This window comes from Vidua chalybeata, chromosome 12 (assembly GCF_026979565.1).
Source record: "Vidua chalybeata isolate OUT-0048 chromosome 12, bVidCha1 merged haplotype, whole genome shotgun sequence".
Taxonomy (NCBI): Eukaryota; Metazoa; Chordata; class Aves; order Passeriformes; family Viduidae; genus Vidua; species Vidua chalybeata.
Window position 1 is genome coordinate 28518 of NC_071541.1, and position 11329 is coordinate 39846.

At 47.8% G+C, this 11329-nt stretch overlaps 1 long non-coding RNA gene across 1 annotated transcript; it reads right to left on the minus strand.

Annotated features, from left to right (window-relative positions):
* Positions 1-9154: 9154 nt before the first annotated feature.
* LOC128793957 (uncharacterized) lies at positions 9155-9940 on the minus strand. Its single transcript, XR_008432945.1, has 2 exons — positions 9721-9940; positions 9155-9613 (listed from the first exon to the last, which is right to left on the minus strand). It is a non-coding gene; the product is annotated as an uncharacterized LOC128793957 (long non-coding RNA).
* Between the last annotated feature and the right edge of the window lie 1389 nt (positions 9941-11329).

Consider the following 11329-nt stretch of genomic DNA (forward strand, 5'->3'; position numbering starts at 1 on the left):
GTGAAAAATAAAGTTAAGGTAATGTGGACGAATAGAAGTATACGTATGCATCCTGCCCTGTTAGGAAGCCTCACTGTGCTCCCCTAGTGTGACCCACAGACGCAGGTTACGATCCGATAGACAAAAGGACTACAGCTGACCGTTGGAGAGTAACGAGCCGACCCGGAAACCTGAAGGTCACCTCAAAGAAAAACTGTCGGACTCAGTCTGGGTAATCCAGATAGACCAAGAAGGGGAACGGAAAAGATACACTTACCCCTTGGCTGATGATTATGGAGTAGTGTGTAAAGAAATACGTTGTGATTGTTATCCTTTCGTGTGCTTTGTTTGCCGAGAACGGTGGTGAGTCCGTTGCCGCAAAGGAAAGCCGCCTACTGGGATTTGCTCCAGCTGCTACAAGCTAGAGCAAGGATTAACAAGAATCATATTAGAGTTAGGGGAATTGGAGAATAAGTGGGTAAGGTTCAAATCAGAAGAGTGGTGGGAGGTTTACAGAAAAGGGGTTAACCCTGAGAATTTTTTTCCACCTGAATGAACCTGCCCCCCCCTTGTTGCCCATATTGTAAACCGGTGTTGTCGGAAAGAGCTGAAAGAAATCCCGTGTGACTCATCCCCGGTCAAGGATAAGAACTGGGAGCGGTATAAGGCTAGAAGGGGAAAAGGTAACGGATGCGCTGGAGAGTACCGCTGCTGCCGAGAAGATGGTAATCCCCGCGGCTCGAAGCGCCTGAGTCGGCGGGCGAGGCAGAGGGGAAAGAACCAGGCTCTTCCCGATCCCAAGTGGAATAATGCAGAGATACTCCAAATATTACCGACTGGGTATTGATAATCTCCCCAAAAGGTACCGACTCAACCACCCTGGGTAAACAAAAAGGGCAACAAGCTAAAAGGGAAATGGTAGGAAATTATGAGGTAAGTACAAAACCTGGACTCTGTCCTCCTTGGCAAGTTATCGTTATTGTAATTCTGATTATGTTATTACCAGGAAGATATTCTCAATTTTCACATCGACCCTTTAAATAGATATTACCCCGAGTAGATAGGAAGGAAATTCAAAGTCAGCTATTGTCCAGATCTCCTAGTTTTACATCGTCATTATGCACATTGGCCCCCATCGATGTGTCCAGCATCAAATCCAGGAAAGGGATATTGCAATTACCCCGGGGAATACTTCTGTGGGTATTGGGGCTGTGAAACAATAGCATCGGATGGGTCAGTAGAAGGAGATCAATGGCTTACTAGTTCTTAAAGACCCCAGGGCTGTAAAGCTCCGCAGAAGGACTGGTCGAGCGGCATGGTCAATCCGGGGAATTGTCAATTTGTGTATATGAATGTAACTAAACCGTCAGATCCGAGATAGACAGTAAGACGAACGTGGGGTTTTCAGTACATACAACATACAAGTAAGAAAGAGCCTATCCCACCAGATACCCGGCCAGTAGGCCCTAACCTGGTAATAGCCAAAGATAGAGAGCCAGGTTATGTTGAAATAATCAGTAATCAAAGTAACTCAGGAATAGAAAATTCAACGAGTGATAACCAGACAATAATACCCACTAGCGAAGATTCTCGATTTAACACCCTTTAGAAGCTAGTAGAGAGAGCGTGCCTAACCCCCAGATTACAAAACATGGTTAGCTTTGTTTTGATGTTAAACCCCCATTTTATAACACTGTTAAAATAAATAACTAAAAAAGTTTGATGAACAAAATAAAGAAAAAGAAAAGGGGGGATTGTAATAAGGTAGAAAAGACTCTTTGTTCATCAAGACAGAAAGGAGAAGCCTTGTGTAAGATAACAGAGAGCCAAAGGAGAAGCCTTGTGTAGATAACAGAAAACTGCCAGACAGAAACTAGCTAATATGTTGATTACTTAAGCTAGTTGTGTAATTAGAACTTAGGTGCATATAACATATAACCTTATATGGAAAAGACCATTACAGGGCCGTGGACTTTCACCGAGGAAGAAGAGAAGAGCCTTCGTCAAACGACCACCGGAGAGTAGAAGACGACCCCCTGGCAACAGAAGGCGCAAGCGCAGAGTACACCCAGAGATACCGCGGCCCTGGGAAAAAAAAAAGTATAAAAAGACTGTGGGAAGGGGGAAAACGGTGTGTGAGCCGTAGGCGGAGCGGGGACTCCCCGGCTGCACCCGGCGCCGTTTGCTAGCCGTCACTCGCTGTAATCAATAAATTTCTGATTGACTCTAGAAAGGCTGAACAAATTATTCGCCTCTATTTATAACAAGTGTATAATTATAAACTGTTAGTTAAACCCCTGTATGCTGTGATCAGGGAAGGAAACGGAGATCTCCGATGGACGACAGAATCGGTACGACCCTTCGGCCAGCTAAGGAAGGCCCTCGTGTCACCTCGAGCACTAAGACTTCCAGATGTGAGTAAACCGTTCCCGTTTTCTCGTGAAAAGCAGGGAATTGCTTTGGGAATGTTAGCGCGAGATCTGGGCCCGTGACGCGGGGCGGTCGCCTGCCTCTCTAAGCGGCTGGATGCGGCGGCTAAGGGATGTCCGGGACGCCTCGGAGCTTTGCGGCGGTGGCGGCGAACGTCCTAGAAGCGCGCGGCTTCGCCCCGGGCCAGAAGATGACTCTGCTGGTGTCCCGCGCGATGTCTGCAATGTTGGAAGTAAAGGCTGGAAGTAAAAGGGACGTTGGCTCTCTCCACAGAAATTCTTGAAATACCAAGTCATAATGGTGGACCGAGATGATGTAGAAATTGTGGTGACTAACATTGTGAACCCAGCTTCTTTCCCCAGTGGTAGTATGGGAGAACCGGTGATCCAGGATGGCCTGGAGACTATCAAAGCTACCTACTCCAGTTGCCCGGATCTGAAGGACAACCCTCTCGAGGACACTGAGACCTGGTTTACTGATGGAAGTAGCTATGTCATCAGCAGAAAAAGATATGCTGGGTATGCGGTTAGCACGAGCCGAGAGGTAATAGAGTCTAGATCGTTACTGACCGACACCTTGGCACAGAAGGCTGAAATAATTGCCTTAACCGGGGCTTTAGAGCTGGCAGAAGGAAAGAAAATCAATATTTATGGACTCGAGGTATACGTTTGGGGTAGTCCGTGCGAGTGGAGCCATCTGCAAGGAAAGAGAACTGTTGAACTCGCAAAGAAAAAGCATTAAACGTGCACAAGAGATAATAAAGCCGTTGGAGGCAGTCCAGCTGTCGCGCACATCGAGGCACACAAAAAAGTGAGCTCTGAATTAGAAGACGGGAATGAGCTGGCAGACAGAAAGAAGCAGTTAAAGGTGAGGTAATTGTTGAGACAGTTGAGGCAGCCTTAATCCCAGATGGACAAATTTCTATTGAAAGTAAGCCAAGATACGGTAAAAAAGAAAAAAGGCTTGCTGAAAAAGTAGAAGTTATAATCGAGAGCGGTAGGCTGTTACAGATGCGGAGAAAGGAAAGCTGGTGATCTCCTCTTCCGTGCTATAGTCATAAGTGAAAGATGAACGTGAGAGAACGCATTAGGGAATAGATGCCTTGTATAATTACTTGAAAAAGAGAATCCTAGCCAGAAACTTGCAAAATACAGTGTTTCGGGTGACTCGCCAATGTAGCCTTTGCCTCCAAACTACTCCCAAAAATATTCCTAAAACAAAACTTGAACCTGCACAACAATGGCAAATAAATTTTTCAGAAGTGCCCAGGAGAGGGGGGTATTGATACCTATTGATGTGAACAGATACCTTTTCAGGGTGGCCAGAAGCTTTCCCTACTAGAACTACCAAAGCACAAGAGGTGACCAAAGAATTGTTATGAACCAGTACATAGTGTACAGCCTGGGGATTATGTATATCTTAAGTCTGTTGCAGAGAAGACTCTGGAACTGCAGTAAGAGGGACCATTCCAAATGCTCCTCACCACCTTTACTGCAATCAAGATTAAGGAACAAAACGCCTGGATCCGTATTTCCCAAGTGAAGAAACTCCTGAGGGACTTGAGAAAGTTATACCAGTTATTTTATAAACTAAAATTAAAACTTTCTCGAGGAAATAAATAGAGTGTGAGTAAAATGATAAGCATAGTGATATAATCCTCCCAAAGAATAGAAAAGCTTGTAGTTGTAATAGATAATCAGGTAGGTGTAGCTTAGAGAGTTGTTGCATTTATAATTATTGCTATAACCGCAGCTAATACGGTACCGCTTATATATAATGTGAGTGGTATATAAGTGCCAAGGGAAAGCCTATGATTTTGACTCCTGTAAGTCTCTGGATCAAACGCTACAAATTACAAATGCAACTGTATAAGGAGGAAAAAATGTTTAAAGATATAAATGTGTGTACATCCAGGATGGATTTCATGAATCTCATCAAGAATCCTAAATACTGTTACAAATGCTTAACAAACTGCTCTGAATTTAGGCTCTGGATACAGAGCAAAGTATTTATCGCTTTGAAATGCATCCCATTAACCAGACAACCTTGCTCGTCTATACAGGACAAGGCTCTGTCTGCCTCGAATAGCACGCCCCGCTATAATAGTGGATGAGATCACTGTGAAAAAAACTCAATTTAACTTGTGCATTTAGAACTTTGTCAAAATTGATTATTCCTGTCAGGTACCTGGGGTATCATACCAACATATAAAGGCAAACTTAATTACTGTCAAAGAAATATTGCCTGTGCCTATAGGGATGAACAACTTTGGTTACCCAATGTTTGAAACATCATGAATTAAAGGAAATTCTTAAAGAAATTCAAGATAAAGGAAAGAGAACTCTGATTACAATACACCATGACATGGAGACTATACGGAAGGTATTTAAATTATTGGAAAAAGGCCAATTCCATCATTGGTGGAATGTGCTTTTTGGGTGGTCTCCAACAGCAACCAGCTTGCTCAATACCTTGGTTCATCCAATTAAGAAACAACTCCTCATACCATCCCAACTACCGTGATTAGAACACATATTCTATGCAAAAATGTCCTCTACCCTGCCATCAACTCCACATAAAACAAAGAAATTACTCTCATCATACAGTACACCCCTGTCAAAACTCTAAATTGCCCTAAAACCTTAAAAATCATTACAAATTAACCCCAAAATAAAAACTTTAATCTCTAACTAACAAAAAAACCTAATCTCTAGCTAACAAAAAACCCCAAAACCAAATAACGCTAATTTAAAAAACTCCACCATAGAACCAACTACCAGCAAAAAAACACACTACACTCTTTTCACTAACAATTCTTATCACATCACAAAAATGAAACAGAAATAAAAAACAACCATATAGAAACCCACAGAGCAAATCACAACAAACACTAAAAAAATAAATCCAACCAACTTACTAAAACTCTGTCTCTACACTAACTCATAAAGAGCAACCAATACTCTATAAAACTTACAAAAAAAACCCACCAACCTAATTAACGATATAAAAAAATCTAAACCACCAAGAAATAAAAAATCACTACCAAAATAAAACTACCTTAAAAAATCCACCATATAAATACCCATGTTCCCAAAATAAAACTAATAAAAAACAACCACCAAATACATCAAATTACAAAAAAAAACCCTTACATTAACAACAACACAAAAATTATTCCTAACTCAATGAACCCATAATGTCTCAAACCATCAAAACAAAAATACCACCTAGAAATAAACACGATGCCAAAAGATAAATGTAGCCATAAACAATATCTCCCAAAGGATCCATAACCATAAAACATACAGTACAATCGAACAAACCAAAGAAATAAAATCCCTATAATAAACGGTAATGTAGTTAACAATATTGTAAAAACCTCACCAATTAACTATAGGACACTACCTCAAACCCACCAAAACAAACACTATATACGCTAATAAGAGCCATTACAAGAGAATTAAAAACTTACCCTCTACTTCATGCAACAACCCATAAAAACCATTGTGAACCTTAAAAAACACGTCCTTTAAAAACATAATACACCATCAAAAAGAAAAAAAATCCAACAGCAAAACTCAATTCAAAGAAAACCCTTATCATCAACACATGAACCAAGAACCATAACACTCAAGAAGTAGACCGTATTCCTTATCATACGCCAACTACAAAAAAAAAAAAAACAAAACGATACAATCAATGCCTAAGAACCACCTCCAAACCGCTACACCAAGGACCTTCGGAAAATGAAAAGCCGCGCTCCCAGCACCGGGCGGAGCGCGGCTCCCGGCAGGAAAGCGGCTCCTGCGGCAGGCAGAGGCGGCGCCGCGCCGGGAGCCCCCCGCCCGCTCCCCCTGCCCGGCGGGGCCGGCACCGGGCCCAGGGGGCCCCGGCGGCGCCCGAGCCCCGCGCCCTGAGCGGACAGAGCGGCCGGCACCGGCCGGCACCGGCGCAGCGCCCGCGCCGCCTCTCCCGCCCGCCGGCCCGGCAAAGCTCCCCTCGGCTCCGCACGCCTCGCTCCGGCGCGGCTCCGGCAGTCCCGCGCCAGCCCGGCCGCGCCCAAGTCCCCTTCCACCTCGGCAGCTCCCCAGGCAACGCCAGCAGCTCCCGCGCCGGAACCTTTGGTGCCGGGCCTGGGGCAGAAGAAGCACCCTCAAATGCAGCGGCACAGCCCGATTCCAACCCTTCAAATGCTGCGAGAGCTGCAGCCTCCTTCAATTCAACCACCGGAACTGACGCCACACTCAGGTGCTCACCTCACTTCAACAAGGGCAAATAAATGTGTTCTCCCCTTCAGTTTCAGCCCCTATAATAGCAGGAAAAAGGGTTTGCCTCAAGTGATGGTAAAAGGGGAATTTTTACCTCAATCCAAACCCTTTACAAGGACGAACAACAGGGCTGCCCCCTCAGTTGAAAACTTAGGCAGATGAAAATGGAGGGGCTAGCCTCAGATTAAACCCATCATACGACAACAATATTTTTCCCCTTCCATTTAAAATACAACACGAGGATTCCCAGTCACCCCTGTGATACCCCTAACACCGTGGAAAAGGCAGGTTTTCCTTCAATCAGTACCCTCAAAACCACAAGTGAAGGAGGATCCCTCCCAGTTCAAACAGACAATAATGGAAGAGAAGTCGCTTCTCTCAATTTGAATTTCTTTTGTCCTCAAAAGCCCTTTTTTTTTTTTTTTTCCGGGGCAGCAGAAAGTGATTGCAAGATGAAACTTAAAAGGGAAAGGAGAAAAGTCCCCGCTACAAATCCACACCGGCTTACGTGTTTGGCTGCAACTTCCCGGCACAAAGGTTTGTCCCTTGGCACCTCCCTTGAGCAATGCTCCACGTATCCAGGTGCTCCCCCAGACCCTGTCAGAAGCTCCCACCGTCCTTGCATGAGACAGCCCCCGGAGCTCCCCATAAACCCCTCTGCTCCAGCAGCTCCATGCAAAAGGGACCTGAGGCAAACCCTTTCCCTAAAAGAGCCTCCGGTAGGAGCCGCCCCCGTCCTCATCCTCAAAGCTCACACCTTGGGCTGCTCTGGGTTTCTTTCCAAATGAATTTAGCAATAAATTCCTATTCTTTAGCAATACCTATAAAAACGAAACACTTGCCAGAATTTAGTATTCTACACACCCCCCTCCCTGTGCATTTTGGGGCAGCTTTGGGTCCCTCGGGGGGACGGCACCCAGCATGACCCCCCGTCATTCGCCACCCACCTGCTCCTCCACCGCAGTATGCCTCCCCCTCCTAGGGACCTTAGGGTGCCCCAAATGACATCAGAGCCTCGAGTCTTCACCCCCTTTTCCTGGCCCCCAAAGAAGGCACAGAACGAGTCTAACTGCCCTGGACAGCAGCCCAGCACTTGCTTCCATCCCTTTCCACATGTACATCCCCCCCCGAAAGGTACTCTGCCGCAACGAGAAAGGGGGGCAGCCCCCAGAAGGGTTGAAGCTCCTGCCCATCCTCGCTGTCACGGGCGAGGGGCAGAGAGAGGGAGCGGCAGAGACGGCGGGGACGCGGCACGGACGGCACGGCACAGAGCGGGGGCCGCTCTCAGCGCGATGCCGGCAAAGCCGCAGGTCCGGCGGGGCCGGGCGGGGTTTGACCGGCACGGGGGGATCCGCCGAGAGCCTCCGGCCCCGTGCGGGGACTCCCGCAAGGGCCCAGGGGCGCCGGGCTCCGGCCCTCTGGGCTTTATTCTCCGGCGCCCCCGGCCCCGCGGCTGCGGGGAAAGAAGGAACGGGGCGACGGGAAGAGAAGAGGGCTAGCAGAGCATGAGAAAGGGTAGGGAGGGAGGGAGGTCGGGCTGTGGAGGAAAGCGGGAGGGCAAGGGAAAGGCCGGGAGCGGGGAAGAGGGACGGTGCACAGAGGAGGGAGAGAAGAGGAATAGAACGGAGGAGCGGGATAGGGACAGGGCAGTGGGGGTCGGGTTTGCGAGGGAGGGAGAGGAGGGGAGGGTCCGCGGACAAAGAACAGGAATACGGGGAGGAGGAAGGAAGGGTAGAGGTGGGGGGGGGGACGGGAGGGGAGGCCGAAAAGGGAGGGAAAAGTGCCGGCTTTGGGGAGAGCGGGAAATGGGGGAAAGAGAGAAAGAACAGGAATACGGGGAGGAGGAAGGAGCGGTAGAGAGAGGAACATGAGAGTGAGCCTCAGAGAGCCCCGACTCCACCCGAGCCCGCCCCGGCGGCCCGCCCTGCTCGGGATGCTGCGCTCGGCGGAGCGCGGCTCGGTGAAACTCGGCTCCGCTCACTGCGTTCGGATCAACTCGGCTCGGTCCGGCTCAGCTTGGATCCGTTCCATTCCCTGGGGGCGGCGCCGCCTCCCGTTCAGCGCGCACAGCTCGGGGCTCTCCTGATGCCGAACCCCGCGGCCGGCCCGACCGTCGCACGGAAACCCCCCGCGTAAGATTAGACCAAGCAGTTTCTGTGTTAAACCCTTTTTGTCCTAGAAGAAAAAAACTTATCTACCTCCTGCGTTTTCTCATTTTTCTTCATTGATTTCAAAATCAGAGTATAAAAAAAACTTCGCCTAAAAAGGATTTGGTAAGTAGTCAAGAAAGTAGTCCCATAAATTTCATAACCTGAAATATACTTATCTTTCCACGAAAAATAGACCACACAAGAGTCCTACTCACTATGTCAACCCTTATGTAAAATGCTTAAAAAAAAACAAAACCAAAACAACCCAAGATAAAGAATTCCACAACCAAAACAAAACATACAAGTAACACTAACTAAAACCACCCATACAAACACACCATGTTTATTGGTCACCAATCCTAAAAATCTATTTTCTAAATGCCTTGTTAAGTATACCTCTTCACATCTAACCTTATCCCTCACAGAATTCAAACAGTAAATACAAAAATTCCTCCACATAACATAAACATAAAATAACATTTATACACTCTTATCCCAAATGACAATTAAATTACAATACTACAAATTACAAAAGACATTAAAAATAAATCCATGAAAAATAATTACATACAAAAAAATAAACAAACAAAAAAAAACCTGAAACCACAAAGAAGTTACCTCAAAATATGACACCTATAATTTAAAACAATAATATATCAAAAACAACACAAAATACCCACACATTCCAAAAAAAATTTAATTCACAATATCAATTCCCACAGAAGTGAAAACCGGGGTCCATTGGCCACTTGTGGATGTGGTCTCGTTGTAACAGAAGCGGACCGCCTAGAGCACGCAAACAAGAACGGAGCCCAAGAGCTGCACCGGGAATTGAGACCGGAGCAAGAACAACTGCTGCCTGCCACCGCTCACTGCTCACCTTGCCCACTTACCTTGACCGCTAGTATCTGGCTTTAGTTCCTAAAAATAACAACAAAGAAAATAGCTGTAATACAGAGGCACCATTTATACTCCCCCTGCAAAGACAAACGGTGACTGACCTTCTCGCGGGACCCCCCTCACCCGGGACGGGGCCCTCTGCCACGGATTCCATCTGGCTGCGTCTGAAAGAACGTGAGGACAAAAGTCAGAGCACTGCAGGATAACTTAACAGCTCCAGATAGCCTTCATCAATCTACAGATCCCATCTAGAGTCCAAATACACCCCACATTACAAATTTCCAGGCCCCAGGACACGCCCCATTCTAGACCTACACCAGGCTATGCAGCAGGGCAGAGCAGCTCCAGACCAAATACCCAGACACCCGTGACACAGAACAAGACAAACAAGGGGACACAACAGGGGGAGAAAGCTCTGAGCGAGAAGAATGCCCTCAGGGAGCCAGAGACTGCAGAATGAGATGACCTAGCTGAGACTGATGGCGAGCCTCTAAGGCGCAGAGAACCCTGCAGGAACAAGATGCTAACTGAATGACCTATTCCAAGCAAGGCAGAGAAGGATGCCCGAGAATCCTAGCGTCAGAATGCTCTACGGATCTCCGCATCGCTACGAGTCCTAATCTGCTAGAACGCATCCTTGCCGTCACAATTGTCACAAATCACAGCTGTCGAGAACAGCCCAGAACAAGACCTCAAAAGACATCTGACCGGATGCTACTCCAAGGCCTGTCCGGGCTCCCGAGCCAAAGGTAAGAAGGAATCGGCACGGGGCCGAGGAACACAGAGATGAGAGATGCAAAGATGGACGCCCGGGCTTCCGATAAGCCCCTCAAAGGACTAAGGCAAAAGACACAGAAGGCACGACAGACAAGTGACACACCGTGCACCGGCACTGCTCTGCCCTGAGCACTTCAGCACTGTGAGGCTTTTCCTTTATGTGGCCTAAAGGGCCACCCCCATCTCCAAAGCTGCCTCCAAAAGCCCTCCCAGCGCCTCGCTTCCATCCCCTCTCAGGGTCCCGGCCCTCGACTTATCTCTCGGACGTCCGGGGACGAGAATCCACGTCCGGTGCCGAGGAAGGCCGCCTCGCCCGCTGGCAGTTTCCTAGAGTCACCGACTGTGGCCCCTTGCTCAGCTACAATCAAGAACACCAAACATCACTGCAGGATCTTAGCTGCACAGCGGCCAATAACCAATAACAATTCTGCTACTCACCATTCTCCTAAGAACGTCCGCCTCATCTGGCCGCGCCCGGAGGCCGATGCCCTCGCGGCAGGGTCTGCCTGGGTGAAGAGGAGACGAGGTGACGTGGCATCGCTGAAACTCGAGTGGACCCTGGCTCCTCCTCCCTAGCTCCCCGACTTACAGCAACTCCTCGGCCGCTCCTGAAGGCTCCCCGGGTGACACCTTCAAATGTCAAAGATCAAGGCTTCATCACAGATCCGTGCGCTGCTTCCCAAATTCCCACGAGAGTGACGAAGCGGGGGTCTGCGGCCCCGTTGCTGAGGGGGGTCTCGGCGTAATACGAGCGGACCGCCTAGAGCACGCAAACAAGAACGGAGCCTAAGAGCTGCACCGGGAATTGAGACCGGAGCAAGAACA